Below are 22,152 nucleotides of genomic sequence, written 5' to 3'. Positions count from 1 at the left end.
TCTGGGTCGAGATGCTCAGCCGTCAAATCCAAGGCGTTTCCCTCATACTTTCCGTACAGACCACAGCAGAACTTTTAAATATCACACTTCGCTGTATGCTTAATGATATTAGCCTCTCTTTCGCAGGCCTTTCTTCTCCCTCCACGTCTCCGACATATTACTCTGCGGGAAGAGAAGACCATACAAGCCCTTATCCTTCTCTTTCTCTCTCTGCTTGCTTTCCGCTAGAAATGCATTACACAACACTTTTAGTGTTATTGGTTGGTTGTGTTAGCACTCACACATTCAGGCTGACTGTTCAGGGAAGCGGTGGCTCTTCTTTAAAGCGATTGCGGTGAAACCCGGCGCTCCAGATCTGTCTGTGTCCTCTGGCTCACCTGTCGTTTAGCGCTGATGTACGATGATGCTTGTTCTCGGTTGTCTGCTGGGTCTGTCGTGTCATCAGGAATCCGCGGAAGGGATCTGTGCAAAAATAGCTGTTAAAGACTGCATCTACTGTGCTGAAAGTCGTGCTGTGTGGGAGAGTCAAGCGGTGGTGATGCAGGTCTTCTGGAGGTTAACTAGTTAAATCAGTCTTTCTTCAGCATTCTATTTTTTTTTTTTTATTTTGCATTAATATTTCAATGGCGGCATGAAACAGAAATTGCAATCAGTCTTCTCTGCTGTGATGCATATTTAGAGTGAAAGTGCTTCTTGAATATTTTTTTATTTTAGTGTTTATTATAAATGATTAATCCATGCATGCATGCCATGCATATATATATATATATATATATATATATATATATATCTATATATATATATATATATATATATATATAAGTTTCAATGCATTTTTGCACTTTATCGCAGGTAAAAGTGCATTTTTTTACTGTATTTACTGTATTTAATGTTGCATTAAAAATTGAGGGTTATGCGAAAAAACATCAACATTAACAGTATTTAATAAGCTTATTAATGTATATAATTTATGAATTTTTTTTAAATTAAATATTTATTTTAAGTATATTTTTGAATTTTGTGTAATTTGTTAATTTATATATTATTGTTTAATTTAAAAAGAAAAAAAGTCAATTTTTCAGTGTTTGCAGTGTTGTTAATATAAATATAATACATGGTTTTTAAGAATCTTCAAAGATAGTAATTTTTTGCATGGTTTGTTTTAAGCTTAAATGGAAAAGAAATGGTTAAATGCAACATACAAAATCCAAGATGATGTCTTTTAAATTCATATCTCTTTAAAAGCACTGTGTTACTGTAGCCATCAAAAGCACAACCTTCAGCAATACTGATACTGACCGTGTTCTTGTGCAATAAATGTTGTAGTTTTCACCCCTATTTACCCTTTTTGTAGAGCCGTGGTTGTCCTGCTTAACTATCTCTTAAGAGCAACTGCATGTGAAGAGGGAGTTTCTTCTTTGAGAAATCAGTGGGTATTTTTACTGCTGCTAGTTAACTATCGGATTAACTAAACGCCTGTCTCTCTCTCTCTCCTCCTTTTTCTTCTTTTGTTCCCAGGCGAAGTCATGTGTGTGGTCCACCTGTGTGGAGCTTCATTTAAATCGGCTTCCTCCTGTCTCCACTGTGTGTTCTTCTGCTGCTAAGCAGGCTTAAGAAACCACATACCGCGAATCACGTAAACAACAAGGGGCCACAACCGTAGGTTGAAGATTCTGCATGAGAGTACTCGCTCAAGCCGTGCATCTCAGCACCTCTAATGTGAGACTGGCTCCCACACAGAAAGTAGAGCACACACATGTAAGCTACGATTGCACAGCTCAGACGCTGATAAAATAAAGGACACTGCGGTCCTAGCAGCTGCTTCAGAGTCTCTGCAGGCACACCACTGAATATTGAACCAGAGAGATATTCTGATTTGATTAAATAGCTCAGCTCTACTTGCACCAAAACTAGGGACCTATATAATCCGTTTTATTAGATTTTTGTTATTTTTTTTTAAAATTAAATTTTACAATGCTCAAAGCATGTTTAATCATTTGAATGAATCAATCTTTAACAGAAAGCTTAAATGGCGTTTTTTTTTAAAAATAATGGAAAAAAATTTAAGTTTTAAAAAATATATTTTATTTTTTTACACTGAAATTCTGTCTTGTTTGTTTACATTTCCTGGATTTTATGATTACTTATACTAAATGCATGAACTGAATCTATTATTTTTTGGATGCCTGGAGATATATACTTAGTAGAGTTTATATATATATATAGATATATAAATAGTTATATTATTGCGTAGTAGTATTTATTTCGTCTATATATATATTCTAATAAATATATTATATGATATATATTAGATCTATATATATTTTTTTATCTAATAAAAGTGTAATTAAATGTTTTATTTTATCTAAAAAAAAATTATCTATCTTAATTTCTCTGCGGATTCCATTTTAAATGGTTACTTTTAATAATCAAAAAGCATGTCCATCAATAGAAATTCATAAAACTTAATAAGTTTTTACACTTTTTATTACAATAATAAATACACAAATAAATACATGTTCTAAAACTGAGGCCTGTATGTTAGTTTTTTTCTTCTTCCTGGAGTTATGTATTTATATATTTAAATTATTTCTAGATTATGATTTAATAAAAAATTATAATGAAAAGAATTTTTTTAACAATTGAATGATTTTTTTTTTTTTTTTTTTTTTTTTAAACAATCAAAAAGTTAAAAAATCCTTTGTTTTTTTAGGTAAAAAAAAAAAAACTAGCACAACAGAGAGTTTTATTGTTAAAATTAAAAACCGGCAGGAAGTTTACACTTAACATTTCCATTTTTACAACTAGATTCCGCAATCATGTGCACTATTTCCGCATTCGAAATACATGGTGCCCGTTCAAAACCCAGGTGTCACATCTTCGCCAAAAGCTTGATGCGCTCCTCTCGATGCAGAAGCAGCAAGAAGTGCCCAGATGGCGGCCGCCGGATGCTTTGGAAAGAGAGTCCCCCTGCCTTCCTTATGCGCAGTCGCTGGCATGTGATTATCCCCTCTGTTTTACTGAGGAAGGGTGCCGCCCTCCGACAGCAAACAAATAAGAAGAAGCGCACACAGACGGGAATGCGGGGTAATTATAGTGTGGGACGGGATAATAGTCCCTGACTCTGCGTGTGGCTCGCGGCAGGGGCCGAGTAGAAGTTCATCACCCACCTGTTTCTAAACCCAAAATCAGAGCTTTCCATGAAAGGCAATTTAATTGCTCCCTCCATCTTATAACGGTGTAGATACAAATCTCTGTGCTGTGCAATCCTGTCAGGATTTGCCTTGTGTATTAACAGAGGAATGAACACACTATGATCACAGACCGAGAACAGAGGAACAGAAATGTATATTGTTGATGTAATGCGCGTCATTCACAGATGGCCCGAGCGGCTCTCGAATCGGTCATGCTGACTTCATAGTGTGCTGCTGTTGGACTCTCTGTCGCCTGGTGAAGCATCTTTTGCGTGTCTTGATGAACAAATGAAGGCCCTTGCCGCTGATCCAGTGTGGTTTGTTTTGGCTCCAGGTGATGGTTTATGGTTTCTCGTGCCTCAGGCTCGGGTTTCGCTGCGTTCCTCAGGTTGGATGGATGCGTTGCTTGTTTTTTGGGTTTCCCTTGGGTTTGATTGAACATTTAATTAGGTTAGGTACAAGGGATATCCTGTGAATGACGCGAGCTCCCCGAGGGAGGAGAAACTGCGTGATTATTCTCCGAAGCGACGAACGGGGAGTAATTAAGTCTGAATGAGCCGCTTCGTTTTGTGCATCTCTTGCTGTTCATTTATTTAGAGACGTTTATTTTTTTTTTTCGTCGGCTCACACATTGTCAGGCTTGCTTCTCCGTTGTCTCTTTCCCTCTTACTTTTGCCTGCGCTGGTTTTCCCCTGTTTTACCGTTAAGGCCCTTGCATGCTTTTGGTTGTTTATCATCGGATGTTCTGTGTGTGTGTGGGCATGCAGACCCCGCCTTTGTTTGTCCCTTTGTGCAATGTTCTCTCTTTTCTGCTCGTCCTAATCCAAATGTGTTTTTAAAGGCCATCATGTCATGACCCACCGTCTTTAAAAAACAGATGAAAATGCCAAGCTTTTAAAATGCGTGGTCAAAGTTGTAATAAAAACAGATATATTGAGACAGCGACCTTTTCTCTTTCCTTCCCATATTGTGATGTTCACAACCAAAAGAAATTGAAACAAATGTATTCCTGGTTCTATCCTTTCAGGGTTTGTTTTGAGCCGAGAAATCATCCCAATTTTTTAAAGCCCAAAGTTTAAAATACTTAGACACTTTAGCAAGCAGCATTAATAGTTAACACTTAATTTTTCTTTCCGATGCACAGAGTCCACCATTGGTAAAAAATTTGTGACAAAAATAAAAAATGAAATAAAAAGTATACACCTCAAAAAAAAGTTCAAGATTAAAAAATGGTACCGCATTTTACCAAAAAAATAAGTTAAACCGGTTAAGCTATGAAATAACCAATGTCGCTTTTCAGTATCACTGATTAACTATTATAGTTTCTTTGTTGTTATTTTGAATTAGAATATATTGATAATTTTAAAATTCTAGTAATTTTTTGTTTTTGTCATATTTTACATAATGCAAATTTGACTTTTTAAAAATAACGATAACTCGAATAGCATTTATTAATCTAGGTTACTGTTAATTCTAAATACATTTTTAAACATGGTACTAAAGTAAGAACAAAACATTGAACAATGGTATATTTTATAATTAGCATTACCTAGATAATAAATTCTGTAAAATATTTGTCGTCTTATAGTTTAGTTCATAATCCTTTTGCATTTGTATTTGTTAACAACCAAAAGTGCATTGAATGGTAAAATGTTACTTTAAAGAAGCTAATGCATTAAAATAGATAAGAACAGGATTATAGCTTAATAATAGTTAATGTAACTATCATAACACAATCATCTTCTTAAGCCACATTTTGTGAAGATAGAATGCATTTTATTTGATTGTGCAAGCCAAATATTTTAGAGGAAAATAAAATGTGTTTAGCTAAAAGGAGGGGGGGGTGTTTATCCAGTAGGCTTTGATTGGATTGTGCTGATCATTAGTACATGATATTATGATTAGAGCTCGAACCGATATATTGTTTTTGCTGAATTTATCGGCCGATATGAGCCTGTCGCATAAATGTCCCGAAGTGAAATAAACTTCAAGGAATAAAGCTGAATGGAATTGAACTGTAATAAAATCGAGTAAACTTCAGTGCACTGAATGTCAGACTCATTTTGATGATGATAAAGTTTATTGTTAAATTGTTAAAAGCCCTGCCTCCATTACATCTTCGTCACATCATTATAAGTGTTTGATCACCACATTTGAGTGATCATTGCAAAAAAATGTTTGTGTGTGTATATATATATATATATATATATATATATATATATATATATATATATATATATATATATATATATATATATATATATATATTTTCTGTTTATGTATATACTTTATATAAGTTTGACTGGTACTGTACTGTAATATACAAAAAGAATATCGGCCGATATATATTGAATATCGGTAATCTCTAGCTTCCAATATCGGTATCTGTACTCGGCATTTCTGGTGCGGATGTCCTAGCGCTAATATTATTATACCTCTTGCATCTCCGCGTTGCATTTAAATGCAAGCATTTTTTTGGCTTGTACCTAATAAACAAATTATTGATGACAGATTAAAGTACATTTATGTCGTAGAAAGCAAATGGGCCGTTTGAACCGATTACACGGACATATGCCTGTGTTGATTGTTAAAAGTCCTGCCAGCTGGACAAACTAAGAACTTTCTGTCCCTTCACAACAACTGAAAATAGCCGTATGAACATTCATCCGCTTAGTCTCCAGCACTGAAAAGCCACTTCAAAAGCCTCATAGTCTCTCCTGTCTGGCAGCTTGTGCCAGGCTGTGCTTTGGTGTGCGTGGTCACAAATAGACGCCGGCATCCCCCGCTTTCTGCAAACATTTAGTGCGTCTGTGTGAAACAGACCATCATTGGGTTGCCATGGGAACTGAAAAATGCAGGTACAGCTGCTGCAGGCTCGGAGAATTGGATGGATGAGCATTCGAGAACGATAATTCATCAATAATACTCCTCATTCACAATTATGGGTCTGGCTCGCTCTGACATTTCACAAGAGGACCACGATGTTGTAAGCACAAGCAGCGATGGATGTTTTTCTTTACTGCACCCTAATTATTATTCCCATCACTTATTAAAGGAGGCAGATTTGCTGCACTGCTTGCAATGTTTCCTTAATGCCTCCTCATCCATATTTACAGGACAGATACGGACGATGCGAAAGGCCCCTAATAGGTCTCTGTGTTGTTCTTCTCTCATTCAGCTATAGACCTTTTGTATGGTGGAATATATTGCTTTGTGTGCCAAGACTACATATACGACAAAGACATGGAGCAGATTGCCAAAGAAGAACAAAGAAAGAAAGCGGTGGAAATTGCAAGGTAGGTCCCCCCTTCTCTAGCATAATGTAGTTCCAACTTTCGCTTGTAGCTTAAGGGCCTGTTAATTCCAGAAAATTAATGTTGGGAGCTGTTGGGTGCGAGCCACAGTGGGGGGGAGAAGTGTGTGTGTTTTGTTTCGGACACTGATTATAGCTAATTTTTCTTTTGTATTGAATCTTAAGCTTAATTGTAAAAATGCAACAGTGCTATACCAGTTTTGTGTTTGCTGAAGGAAATTAAAAAATATATATTATAATAGCTTTTTTTTTTTGTGAGTTTTTTAGATGTGTTTTTCTGTCTGTTTTTGTCGAGTATATAGGTGTGGTGTTTGCATTTTTTTGCTGGTTTGATCGTAGGCCTTATTGATCTGAGCTCATGCAGTGAACACTGCCCAAATGATCCACAAATGCTTTTTCACTTAAAAACTGAAGTGCATAAGCTCAGATAAATCAGGTTAAATTATGTATGTAAAAGTTTAATTTTAGACAAGCCCTAACTAGAATATATACATTACTATTCAAAAAATTTGGAATAAATAATTGGTAACAAGTCCTCTTGTGCTCACAAAGGCTTCATTTATTTAATCAAACTACAGTAAAAATGTAAAATATTATTAACAATTTTAAAACAGCTGTATTTCTTGTGTAATTAATGTGGTTAGAAACTGTAATGTATTTCTGCTTGATGTGCAGCTGTAGGCATGAGCATCATTACTGCAGTCTTCAGTGTCACAATGATCTTCAGAAATCAAGTCTAATGTGATGTTTGGCTGCTCAAGAAACATTTCTGATTATCATCAATGTTGAAAACAATGGCCAATGTTTTGTTGTTGAGCCTGATTAAATTTCCCCTGACGCAGGAGTGCTTCGCTGCATTAAGAAGTTCAGAATAACAGCATTTTATTTGCACATAGAAATTGTTACATGAAACAAAAAGTCTTTTACTGTCGCTTTGTATCAACATAAATGCATCTATATATATATGAATATATATATGTATATATATGTGTATCTCTATATATATATATATATATATATATAGTAATATTATGTATGTGTGTATATTCATAGGTTGCTTTATATAAATATCTCAAGAATTCTGTAAAACTCAAGTTATTTGAGATAAATAGTCAATGTGGGAGCCTACAAAGCGAGAGCTGGAGCGGCTGCGACACAACCCCCAAACAAGAAGTCACATCCAACTGCACCATCGGTAGAACCTCACGTCCCACAGGCCTCCTCCTGGCATTCCTCTGAAACCCCGTTCAGGTAAACAGCACTTAGTTTAATAGCAACTCTGCCACAAAACTCATCTAGTCGTTCAAACGATTTGTAGTATCCGATGCGTCTGGAGACGGCAGCGGAGCCAGAAGCGCTCTTTGTTTATTGGCCACAAGTGCCATCAGTTGTGAACATTTGTTCCATGATGGAGAGAGAGTAATAAATAATCACTCTCCTCCTCAGCGGTTCTTCATCAGTTTTGGTGTGTGCGTGCCATGACCGAGAGAGAGAGTAAGAGTCTCTGTGGTTTTCATCATATTAGCGTCGCGGCCATATCTCCACACCAGAGAAACACACTAATGTGATTAGCCATCACGAAACTGCAGCTCCAGTGATCATTCAGGACATAATATGGCCTTGCGCGAGTGAGTTCAGGAGGAGGGTTATTGTAGCAGAGATGTTGGTTTAGAACTCCTCTTTTTGAGTAAACCCGGGCGTCGCGGTGACACACGAATCCGACTGGCAACTTGAGCTGTGTTACCGGAAGTGTCATTAAGGCGGTTAATCAGCTCACCGAGCTACCGAAGCGCTTGACTTCAGGACAATAAAATGAAATAGAACTCCGTTTTCAACAGCAGAAACCGGTACACGAAAAGAATTTTTTATACCGGTAGATTTGTATTTGAGGAAACGGTGTGATACAATTGATTCCTTTTTGCGACTCTTTTGAGTTGGAACTGGTGATCTCAAAACCAGCATGTGCAACCAGAGTTGTCCATTCTGAAGAAACAAAAAAATGTTTCTTTTGAGACGATTTTTAGTGATTCAGAAATATGCAGCATATCCAGATCAGCCTGATTTCTTGAACAAATGATTCTTTAAAGGCCATTTCTATTTACCATTTTCATAGCCGCTATTTTCATTTTCAAAAAAAAAAAAAAACACTGATCCAACCCAATTCCTGGAGCTTAGATAGCTCTTTTGAACTAGTTTCTTTTTAGTGAATGATGCACAAAAGCACAAACAAGGCAGACGGCTAATGACTCTTGGGAATTATGATAGGGCCAGTTCCCGAACAAATGATTCTTTTATGGCAGTGCTAGTGAATCAAAAACACACAGCACAACCAGAGTAGTCTGATTCTTAAGCAGAGTGATTATTTTGAGCCAGGTTTTTTTTTTTTATGAGATCAAAACATACAGCAAGGCCAAGGTAATCTGATTGGGAACAAATTACACTTTTCAGCCAGTTCTTGTAGTAGGTAGAAACATTGGCGCAACCATAGTAAGCTGCTAATAATCAATTCCCTAAACGGAATGACTCGCTTGAGCTTTCGGTTCTTTTGCAGTGAATCAAAAACATATAGCAGAACCATAGTAGTGTGATTCTTGGAGCAAATGGCTCACTTTTGAGCCAGCTTTTTATAGTCAAACGTAAAAGATGCAGCTTGCTGGCCAGTCTAGTTATCTACGATCTTTTTTTGTATATTTTATTTATATATATATATATATATATATATATATATATATATATATATATATATATATATATATATATATATATATATATATATATATATATATATTATTTTTTTTTTTTGGGTGAATCAGGCCCTTACATCACAATCCAATGTAGTCCCAGTTCCTCAAGCAAAAGACTCCTTTGAACCTGTTCTTTTTATGAAATTTGAAAAGGTACAGAATCAGTTCATACAGCTGGATTCCTGTACTCGAATTTATTCTTTTAGTAGAATAATAAAAATTAACAGCACCTAACAGAGTATTGCAAATGCTCAAACAAATGGCTCTTTTGAATCGGAAACATACAGCAATTTTAATCGACTGATGCAGTAGATTTCTGGAATCAATGACTCTTTGAATAGGTTCTTTGCGAATCAACCAGTAAGGATCCGTTCCGATTCCCTTAATTTAATTCCTTTTGAATTGGTCCTATTGAATCAAAACCATACAGCACAAACCAGAGTAGTCCAATTCTGAAGCAAAATGACTCTTTGGAGACATTTTTAGCATTCAGTAAAGGCGAATCGTTATCTTGAATCGAATGAGAAATGAATGAATGAGAGCATCGTTATCTTGAATCGAAAAACATGAAAACAACCTAACTGGATCCTGAACCGACTCCTGAACTAATGACTCTTTTGAGCTAGTTCCTTTAGTGAATCAAACACACTAGTTGTTTTTTTATAAAACTTTTGTGAAACTTGCATCACACTATCACATAAAGAAAAAATTATTAGTCAAGGCTGACTATCTAAATGATACCAAATATTCTTCCAAACTTCAAGAATTATTAATGAACTGAATCACTTCCAGCATCATTTAATTACTTACAAGCAATAAAGGTTTTTAAAAACTCGGTAATGCATTTATTTTATTTCACATGTCATAAACAATCCACTTATTTTATGCAAGTTTGTTTTCGGGGATGCTGGTTTGTGAAGCAGGGGTCGCTGTCAGCAGCGTGTGTGTGTGTGTGTGAGTGGCATCAGGTGTGTATATGATGTTCAATCACTCGCGGTGCATTAATAATATACAGCACTTGAAAGCGTGAGGTAGCAATACGTAACTGAAATCAGCTTGAAGCTGTTCTTGTAGTGATCAAAAAACATATAGCAGAACCATGGATGTGATTCTTGACAAAGACTCGTTTTGAGCCAGCGTTTATTAGTCAAATGTAAAAGATACAGCACTAACTGACTGGATCTAGTTAGCTCGATCTTTTGTATATTATATAATTTATATATATATAATTTTTTTTTTTGGGGGTGAATCAAACCCATACATCACAATCAGTGTAGTCCGATTCTCAAGCAAATGACTCTTTTGAGCCTGTTCTTTGTAAATCGAAAAGGTACAGAATCAGTATCAACTGATTCCTGTACTCGATTCTGATTCTTTTTGTGAATAATAAAAATTTAACAGCACGACAGAGTATTGCAATCTCAAACCAATGGCTCTTTTTTTGATCGGAAACATACATGCCACCCACACGACCCGCGCCCACTGAATCAGTACGACCCCTTCCTGAATCAACCTCGTCACTCTCTTTCGCAATTCGTTCTCTCCTCTCTGCTGGCTCGTAATCCACCCCACAGTAATCCGATCCAACGGATTCCCTTACCTGTGACCGACAATCGTCTTGAGTTGGGTCTACTTCTGCGATTTTCAAAAACCATACAGCACAGACCCGACATTGTAATAATTAGCTATGTATGTTTATTATTGACTCTTTTTGCAATCTGTGCGCGGGACCGCGGGCCTGTACATCTCTCCGTGCGCGGTCCGTTGCCCTGCATAGCGAGGAGACAGCGGAGGATTTTCAGCTTATTCTCGGCGTGTTGGATGAAACAAAAGGACTAAAAATGCTTTTTCGTTTTTTTTTTTTGAGAAGCCAGAGTAAACATCAGCACTGTACCGTGCTGATCCAACCGATCTCCCCTCCTGAACGACCTCAACCTAATTTGAGCCTAGTCCTCACCTTTAGTGGCATTTCAAACCAAAGCGTCCCATTCATCCAATTTAAAACATTTTAGGGTAATGAATCCGCATCTATATATGTGAACTTGAGACAATCACAATTTATTTTCATTGGCTCAAGTAAAAAAAAAATATAGATGTGTCGGCTCTAGCTTATTACTTTTTTTTTAGTGGATGAATGAAATACTTTGCTTCCAAACTTTTATTAAGCACCATTATTATGGGAACTGGAATCACTTCCGGCACATTCCTAACTTCACCAATCGCCACCCTGCCCCCCCTAAACAACTCGGTAATGCATTTTATTTTATTTCATTGTGATTCACACCCAATGTATTGCTGATGCAGCTAGTCTTGTTGAATCCGGGTGGATGCTGGGTTGTGTGTAGCACCACAGCGGGATGCGCTTGTCAGCAGCTGAGGGTGGTGTGTAGTCGTGAGCCAGTATCAGGTCCGTATACCTTCGATGTCCACTACCCCCTCACTCGTCCCCCGTGTGCATCTAACTATATCTTCACGCGACACTCTGAACACAAGCGCTGAGCCGCCTGCCGCGGGAGCCGACTGTGTCTCTTCTCTCAGAGGTCTTCCTTCAGCTCGCAGTTAGCTGCTTTTCTAAAAAAAGAAGAAAGTAATCGGTATCGAATCATCCAGTTTGCTTGTAAAAAATTCGGTATCAGAGTGCGTCATGAAAAATCATGATCGTCCATCTCCTCTCCCCTTCAACTGAACGTCTGGGAAGCAGTGCCGGAGCCTATGTCTGGAGCACGAAGGCCAGTTGAAGACGTTAGTCTCCTCACCGTGATAGGAGCCCACAGGCCTTCTGTCCTGCCACCACTCGTCTCATGCTGTAACCTGTCAAAACTGAGGCGCGAGCGGGACGAGGAGCTCTGTCTTCTGGGGCTCCGTGTGCGCTTCAGAAATCGAGTCGGGATATTACATCATGTGAAAATGCCCAGTGTGGTCTGCTCACGTTTTTAAAACCATCTTGCACAAGCGCTCAACGGAGGATTCGGTTAATTAATCCGATCGCTATCAGCAGCTCTGCCTGTACCTATAACTTTTTCCTACCACTAGGACCCCCAACGACCCACTTCTCACCAGTTGTTTCTTTTCGGTGGATGCTGGTTTGTGAAGCCGGGGGTCGTTGTCAGCAGCGGTGTGTGTGTGTGTGTGTGTGAGCAGGATCAGGTGTGTATATGATGTTCAATCACTCGTGTGCATTAATAATATATTAGCACTTGAAAGCGTGAGGTGCCGCGGGAGACGTGTGTCTCTCTCCAGGTCTTCTCAAGCTCGGCTGCTTGTTTTGGTCACGTCTCCGTCTCCGTCGCTCTCTTTAACTGAACTCTGGGAAGCGTGAGGAGCAGATGTCTGGGAGCGAAGCCCGTTGAAGACGTTTAGCCTCCCGGTGAGAGGAGCGCAGGCCTTCTGTCCGCTCGTTCATGCTGTAACCTGTCAAACTGAGCGAGAGGGAGAGGAGTCTCTGTCTTCTGGGGCTGTGCGCTTCAGATCGAGTCGGGGATATTCATCATGTGAAAATGCATTGGTTTGCTCAGTTTTAACCATTTGCACAAGCGCTCAACTGAAGAGATTCGCTTATTAACCATGTCAGAGTCTGTGTGACTAGATTTTCTAATAGGCCAAGAACTTTTCACCCATTTGTTTTGTTTTATGCCCTTTTTAAATAATTTTTTCAATTTTCTCCTGGTTTCCCCGCCTCGCCTCTTCCAGGACTGAGGGGTTTGATAAATCTTGGGAACACGGCTTATGAACTGCATCGTTCAGGCCTCACACACCCTGCTGAGGGACTTCTTCCCAGTCCCGACAGACACAAGTGTGAGATGCAGTCCAGCTCCTGCCTGGTGTGTGAAATGTCTCAACTCTTTCAGGAGGTGAGTGCTCAACACACACACTCACACACTCACACACACACACACACACACACACACACATACACACTCACCTCCACTCACACATTCTCTCTCTCTCTCTCTCACTCCACTCACTCCACTCCACTCACTCCACTCCACCACCACACTCACACACACACACACACACACACACACACACACTCACACACTTTCTCTTCTCTCTCACTCCACCACTCCTCCACCTCTCACACCTCACTCACTCTCTCTCTCTCTCCGCTCACCATCACTCACTCACTCACTACAATCACTCCCTCACACTCACATTACAACACACTCACTCTCTCCCTCTCTCTCTCACTCACTTCACTTCACTCATCACTCACACACACACACACCAACACCACACAACCACATGCCACACACACACACACACCCACATTCTCGCTCTCTCTCTCCTTCCACTCACATCACCACTTCACACTCACACGCACACACACCACACCTCACACACATCCTCACACACACACACACACAACACACACACATTCTCGCTCTCTCTCTCATCACTCGTCTCGTCACCACCCAAAAACAAACAAAAACAACCAACACAACTCTCTCATCCCTCTTCATCTCAAATCTCCACGCTCAATCAAAACATCTCACATCACATCACTCACTCAACCCTCACCTCACGTTTCATCACCTCCCACCCTCTCCCCCCCCTCCCACTCAACCACACCTCCCCCCATCACCCCACAACAGCAACTCACTCTCTCTCTCTGACTCTCTCGCACACTCTCTCTGCGTGCGCTCTCTCACTCGGGGCTCCTCCTCCTTCACACACTCGCAAAAATTCTCACCCATTTTCCTTTTCTCTCTCTCTGTCGTCTCGTCTGCTCCCACCCCCCCTCCTCCTACCTCGGGCGCCTCTCTCTCGTCGGCGCGGGTGTCATCGGTCTCGTCTCTCGTCATTCTCTCATCGGGTCGGATCCCTCTCCCTCTTCTCTCCTCCGTCTCCGATTCTGCTCCCGCCTCTCCTCCCTCTCGCTCTCTGCTCTCTCTCCTCCTCCCTCGCCCCCCGCTCCCCACCGTCATCCTCTCTTCCTCGTGAGCGCTCTCTCGTCTCTCTCTCTCTGCCTCATCCGTGCTGGGGCTCCCCCCTCGTCTCTCCCTCTCTCTCTCTCTCACACACGCACCACGGACAGTGGGCTCACCACAGGCCGAGTGTCCCTAGAAGTGTCCGAAGCCCTAAGCAAAACTCTTTTTGAGGTGTATAGAACAGGGTTGTGTCCACTCAGTCTCGAAACACAACACACTACACACACACATTACCGGCGCTCTCACTATCGGTTGCTATTATACGTGCGGTCGATTTTTTTCTCTTCAGCCTTTCATCCTGGCGAAGCCACGTTCTCTCCAACAACACACATACTCGCACTAGTTCACTACCATGGCCACCACACACGCAAGCACAGTCCGGCCTCGCCATTTCACACAAGATTCTTGAACACTGCCTACACTTCCTAGCACTCGCACCAAGGCGGCACCTCGACATACAGACCCGCCAATTCCGCTGACCCCCTACCACAGCAAACTATGGACATAGACCGAAATTCCAAAGAAGAGTAACCACAATCACGACAGTACATGACTGCCTTTACATTCTTTCTGTTTTTATATATATTTAATATCTGGTGTGCGCCCTGGAAGCACAGAAGAAGTGGCACAATAGTGCCAACAATCACATTGTATGGGTCCAAAATTATGCAAAAATCATTAGGATGTTAAGATAACCGTCTCATGTTGCGCATGTGGTATATTAGGTAAGAGGGTTGTGGCGCAACTGTAAAGTATAGGTCAAAGCTGTGTAGTGCAGGCTTGTATTATGTTGATAACGTGTAAGGAGGTGGTTTTATGACAGTGAAGGCAGTGTAAGGCATTATAAAAGCGAAGACAGTAGTAGATCATATCACATTATCGGTAGATATTACAAGCACTTTGATGATGGTTTTGAGCTAAGATACATTATAATTTTACAGAAGTTATTCATTTCCAATTTGGCTGTATGGCGGTAAGGGTTATCTTCTCATGTTATAGTGTTTAAGGATGTGTTGTCTAGTAAACAGTATAGATAGTGTATGTGCTGCTGGCAGTATAAGCCAAACTGTCTAGTTTATGCTTTATGGGTTAATTGCTGGCTGTTGAGGCAGCGGACGATGGGTTCATTGAAAGCAATAGAGGCCCCAGAATCGTGGTGTGTATAAGGAGATTAATAACCCCTAGAGGCGTTGAGTAATGTATTTTATAAATTCCCCTAGCTGTTATATACGCACACGGGGCTTCACATGGGGCTTGATATGCTTTGTATAAAACGGTTGATGGTCCATCGTCCGGTAGTAAAATAGAAAACAGAGGCAAAGTAAAGTGTGAATGATATTAATAAAAACAAGTATTCTTCCACGCAAACAAAGTAGTTCGCTCAGAAAGCACTTGTGGTTGCAACAAGTTGTTGCTTGAAAGCAACACGCTAAACTGTAAACATGAAGGTGTATGTTACTTTGGTGAGAGTAACTTGGCACGAACAGCTTCGAGACGTGGCGTGCGGGGGAGGCCAAGTCGAGAATCAGGCGACCGGAAACGGTAGTCCCGCGTTTAGTAACGCGTCCATATATGAGATGCATATCTGGCGGGAAAAGGACGCCAGCCTAGTGTGCAGGAGTCGGTGAAACTTAGAACAGAAAGCGAATGGTGAAAGAGCATAGCATGGAACAGGGGGGAGTCTCATGCTCACTTTAAAAACCTCTCTGTGGTGCATGTCATCTTTGTCTTCGGTCCTGTCCCGTAGTTCCTACTCGGTCCCGCGCTCTCCTCACATTCCCCTTCCGTCTGTGTCTGCACCTGGTGGGCGTGTGAGCGTGGCACGCGGGCGGCACACCCGGTCGGGTGGGGGGGCTCGTGCGGCTACTGAAGCTATGGCAGTGACGCTTCATCGAGTTCCTCTATGCTTGCTGTGCTTTTCTGGAATTGTGCTCCACAGACACTGGCAAAGTGTACTGCAGCCAATCAGACGCCCCCGTTTCAGGGTGGAGCAGCCAATCAGAGACCTCTGGGCTGTAACAACTGTCATGTGGGATTTTTCTCCTACTCTGATATTTAAATTATTACTTTGATTTGGTGCGCGAACATTTATTTGAGTATAGATAGCACAACTCTGCTGTATATTATTCTCAGTATTTTATGTTCGACATCTACAATAACCTACCCTACCTACACTCCCAACTAACCTTACTATACAACTAATAGAAATGGCCTAATCAAAAACTACTGTCTGGGCCCAACTGCTAAAACTGCTCACATTATTCTATCATTATCTAATAGTCATTTTATTAATACACACACACAATAACAATAATTACATTGATAATAAAGGTAATGATTAAACAATAAAACTCATAATAATTCAAGAAATTTGAATAGGTAACTAGGTGATGATTAACATCAGATAAGACTTGACTAATAAGCTGTGGTCATTAATTGATAATGATACATATATATGCAGCAACCATACTATATATTACTCATTTATTGCGTGTCAGATGAATATTGATAAATAATGAAGGTTTCAACAATGGCTATTAAAATGATAAAATAGAATATGCTAATTCGTAAATGCATTTCAGTCATACTCATTACTGTTTATTAATAGTCATTTTATATATTGATAATGTTACACACAATACTATATTAATAATAAAAAGGTGATGAGAAATAATGAAATGGCTAATAATAATTATATATAATAATATATCATTGAATGCAATTCATGTTAGTTGAGGCAGACCATTATATAATTATTAATTCTGAAATTTCAACATTTTATTGTATAACATTAGATGTCGCGATCTAAACCATGATATTAATCCCATATGTATTAAAAAATACATAGTATTATTATTATTATTTATAAGTAAGTTAAGCAATTTAACAGTAATATGGCAGAACTCAATTAATAAAGAACACTAATAATTATTTACATAATTCTTAATAATAAATGGGAATGAGTAAAATGATTCAAAGCAGATGAATAATAAAAAAAAAGAAAATTATACACACAAATAATAATAATACGTCCAGAGTAGGATATGGGTTTTTCTCCTACTTGATAACTCAACCACTCTCCCCCCCTGACCTTTGCAATTAAATTTAGTTGCATATTATAACTGCAGGGTGGCATGCTTTTCTTGTAGCATGTAAATATTCCATTATTAACTGTGTTTTTTAACAAAACCCGCTGTTTCTAATAAGTGTCATATTTGTTTGCTGTCAACCTCTATTTTCACAGAGTGTTTTAGTCTTTATTTCGTGATTTATTTCACCTATTGTTTGTTGTGCTTTAATCTTTCTGTGAATATGCTGTGGTTTTGCCAGGTTTCAGAGTTGCCCAGGCCGCTCTTTCAAGATCTGTTGTGACTTTTATCCCAGTAGGAAGCTGCAATATGTCATCTTTTCCAATATTGATGTAATAACAGGCAGGCATTAGCTAGTTAATTTCGCAAATTAGTTCGCATCCCGGTTCTAAGTTTTGAGATCCGGAATTGGGTGGCAGGTGAGCTAGGATGAGGTTAATGAAGGAAGAGCTGCGTGTATGTGAATGTTCGTGGTGACTAGCTGGGTGGCGTCAATGGACGAGCTCTAGATACAGTATCGTCTTTCGAAGTCTCCTCCGAGATTGGAGGACCGCTTGGGCAGGTATGAGTCATGCGGTTCCTTGAGTTTATTTAAGATGCTATCGCACGCTTGTGACTTCTGATGAAATCGTAGTCCCTCGCCCCGAGAGGGCGTAGGACTGACACTAGCTGGTCGGCCAGACATCCCACAGGGGGGGACTTGTGATCTGAGTCTCACTTACGTGTGGAGGCTGTAGGTACTTTGGTAGAAAAAGTGTCACATTAACGGTGTGTGTGTGGAAAAGTGTGTAAACGTGTGTATGTGAGTGTATTAGGCTGTCAGTCTCTTAAAAATTTTTATCTAATTAATTTAAAAAGTGGTTTTGTGAAAGAGAAAGTGGCGGCGTACATACATATTGTATTGCTTAGAAATTAATTTTTGATTGATTCAACAAAAATTGTATTACACATCCATTTAGGTTACAAAGGCTTCGTGTAACATAAAAAGAAGACAATTTGAGAATCATCTCAGTATTGTTTGTGTATACAGTGAAAATCAATTAACTTAACCAAAGCGGCTTTTGTATTAATAACAGTCTTCGAATACCTTCCTTTGTTTCCACAAAAGAAAGGTTTGTACTGGACATTGAGTTTTAATGTTTTCGTTAATGTGTTCATTATTAGTTTATTATTATTATTATATTATTTTAATTAAATGATACTATAATAAAGAAGCTAAATGTGCCAGGAGGGTGGCTGTAAAGGTCTTCAGGTCGATTCGTATCAAACAGCTGAGTCGTTCAGGAGTAAAGTAAATGGCTCTCTTTATGAATGAGTCTTTGAATCATGTGATTCACTCGATTCGTTCAAACAGCTGAGTCATTCGGGAATGAAGTAATGCTCTCTTAATTTATGAATGAGTCTTTTGAATCATTGATTCACTCGTTTCGTTTTCAAACGTCTTGAGTCATTCAGGAGTGAAAGTAAACGGCTCTCTTTATTGGGCAGTCCTTTGAATCGTTGACACGTTTCATTTCAAACCGCTGATTGCATTCATGAATGAAATGCTTGGCTCTTTTTTTGAACGAGTGCTTTGGGAATGATTGATTCCACATCGTTTCGTTCAAACGGCTGAGTCATTCGGGAATGAAAGGGGTAAACGGCGCTCTTTATGAACAAGTCTTTGAATCTTGATTGACCTCGTTTCGTTTAAACGTCCCCGATTCATTCAGGTGAAATGAAGAAAATGTGACTCTCTTGCACTGAACAAGTCTCTTGATGCTTGATTGAGCTCGTTTTCATGTCAAACGGCTGAGTCCATTCAGGAATGAAGTAAACGGCTCTTTTTTTGAACGAGTGATCTTTGAATCATTGATTCACTTCGATTGTGGTTTCAAACATTTTGCGGAATCATTCAGAGATAGAGTAAATGGCTTTCAACATGGTGCGAGTCTTTGAATCATTGACTCGATTCGTTCAAACGGCTGATTCATTCAGGAATGAAGTAAATGGCTCTCTTTATGAACGAGTCTTTGAATCATTGCTTCACTCGATTCGTTCAAAACACAGATTCATTCAGGAATGAAGTAAACCGCTCTCTTTAATGAACATCGTTGATCATTGATTCACTCGATTCATTCAAAAAACGCGTTCATCGAAACTCAAAACGCTGTGTTTTTTCTCGGAGACGCCGTGACAATTCCTGCTGTGGCTTTAAAGGGAATATATTCTTTGCAAAATTGAGCAAAACATAATATTTGTTTAAAAATATAACACGAGTCAACTCTTCTTACTGAGCTGTTCTATAAAATCACATTAAATCTCGTGAAATTCGGGTCAAAAACAGCACTCGTGTAATAGCCTACTGCTCTCACTGCTCGTGTGACATCGATATTGTGTGATTATAAATATGAGACAAAAACACATAAATGGGCATTTTTTTAATTTTAGGGCATAACTGCATTTATGGATATCATAATTGTCAACTGTATGAAATTTAAGATGATAATACAGGACTAGGGGTAGGGCCAGAAAGAAGACTTGAGCTGTTCATTTCACAGACTGATGAAACATTTCCTGTTAAAAACCATGAAAGATTGGAGCGGTTAGCATGTCCTGGCGCGAGTGAAGTCAAGTCAGGGGTCAGAGAAGGAGAATCAGACGCTCTGGAAGGGGCGAGAGGAAGAGGCGGATCTCATTCTTCCTCCTGCAGTGTGAAAGTGAAGGGAGGGGGGTTGTTTCTGCAGCAAACCGAGCGCTGCTTTCTAAATCAGACCTTCTCTTTCTCTCTCTCGTCTGTGTGTGTGTGTTCATATGCTGCTTCCATAATCCACTAAGAGATGACAATGGGAAAAAAAGCCAACAACCCAAACCACTGCAGCTGCATCATTGACCAAATCTTCACGGGAGCCTGCAGTCTGACGTCACCTGCCAAGTCTGCCAGTAAGAGTCGACGCAGCCAAGACGACTCGAGCAGATCCTGTATCCGAATCAGTCCTTCATGCATCTGTTCTCACTAAATGGATGATTGAATTGAATGTGTTTGATGTGTTATTTCTGCTAGTTTTGTTTGTGAATACTATGTTTTTTTTGTAAAGGGACAGTTCACCCCAAAATAAAAAAAAATTCGTCATTCACATCTTATTAGTGCGTTGCACACACAAATAACAAAAAATATTTTAATGGAATTTTACACACTAATTTAATTTATTTTTAAATTTGTATCTTTTTTGTTTTTTTGCACACTCAAAATAAATACAAATATTTATTATCTAATTAGTATTTTTACACAAAATTTTAAATATTTAATTTTATTAAATTTTTCTTCAGTACTCTCTCTTTTTTGGCAACCAAATTGGTAACCGGTTTTACATTAAAAGTAAGTAGTTTTGTTTTGTATATTAAATGCTAAGTTTAAAGTTTTGACTTTTTTTTTTTTTTTTTCGTAATTTTTTGCACAAATAAAATAATAATAATAATAATAATAATAATAATAAACCATTTATTGTCCATTAAAATATTTTATACAGTATTTAAATATTAATTAATTTATTGGAATTTTTATCAGTACTTTTTTCGCAGAAAATATTGGCTAAAATATTTTTATAATAGAAAATAGATACTAGTAAAAAAAAAAAAAATTATATTTGATTAATATTTATTAAAAAAATTATCAGTACTGAATAAACTGAATAAATTAGGTATACAATCAGCATTTAATTTTGAGGTCCACATGTGGTATCTAAGTAGGCAGCATAATTATTCATCCTACTTTTTGAAGCAGTCTCAATGGGTGTTGCCCATCAATGCTCCCTATGTAGGTTGCTCCCTATGTAGGTAGCTCACTAGGTTTTTGCTCAGAGCCGTCCTTATCCGGTGTTGTATAGTACCCTCTGAACTCCATTGAATGCCTCTGGAGTGTTTTCAGGTCCGGTGAGAGATGCACAGGTCATGGCGATTGCCCCTCAGCGCCACCCCCTGGTTTAACAGAGTCATTGCAACTTCCCTCCGCCCATTCATTCCCTGCTGCGTCTCGATTAGTTAAGTGCTGCTGCTCTATCAAGTTGGTTTTAATGCTCCACCTAATTAACTACTGTTTTTTTTTTGTTAAGCTTGCAGTACAAGACTGACAAGCAGATGAAACGCTGCTCTTTTTGCTGAGTTTTTGCAAGCACAAAACCAGTCATAGTGAAGAACCCTACTCAATGCATGTTTTTGCACGATTCCCCTTCTTGTCAACTATATTTTTATTGGACTGCCTCGGCTTTTAATGTGTAAAAAAAAAAAAAAAAAAATTTATGAAGTGAAGTCACTTAAAGAGTTATTTAGTCATAATTTTTGGCAGAAAAAGTGTTTAGAATTTTAATTGGCCATTTTGATGTAAAAATCTTGTGTACCTCAGGTTTGTTGGTTTTTATTGTATTTGTTATACTTTTGCATGTTTATGCCATGAAAATAGCCTAAGATGCTGACATTTTTTGCCTTGAAAATAGCCTAAGATCTGAACATAGCATTAATTAACTATATAATACATAGCTACTACCACCAGTCTTAAGGTCACTGGGTATATGTGTCGCCCAAGCCTTGAGGTACTTTGTAGACTGTTTCCTATCCCGCACGGAGACCGCTGCACACGCCTCTTTAAAAGATTTTGTTGTGTTCGTTGTTGTATTTTAAAACACAATTGCAATGTTTTCAACTGACATCATGGCATTCAAAATAAAATTATCCCAAACGTAACCGTGGCGCGCGTGTGGCTGTGTGAATCGCTTCCATCGGCGCTGCTGCAGCAAAACACTGTTGCTCACATTAAATCTTTTTATATGATTATTATGACCAGTACTTAATTTGATCCTGCTGTATTCTGTTCTAGAAAATGTCAGATTTTTATTTTTTGCATTCCTG

General features: G+C 38.8%; 1 pseudogene; it reads left to right on the top strand.

The window, feature by feature from the left end:
- The first annotated feature begins 6,135 nt into the window (after positions 1 to 6,135).
- LOC122145492 overlaps positions 6,136 to 22,152 on the top strand; it is a 19,478-nt pseudogene continuing 3,461 nt past the window's right edge.

The sequence above is a fragment of the Cyprinus carpio genome, chromosome A7, assembly GCF_018340385.1.
Source record: "Cyprinus carpio isolate SPL01 chromosome A7, ASM1834038v1, whole genome shotgun sequence".
In the NCBI taxonomy this organism is placed as follows: Eukaryota; Metazoa; Chordata; class Actinopteri; order Cypriniformes; family Cyprinidae; genus Cyprinus; species Cyprinus carpio.
Note: the sequence above shows the minus strand (reverse complement) of the source record. Positions and strands in the feature narration are given on the sequence as shown.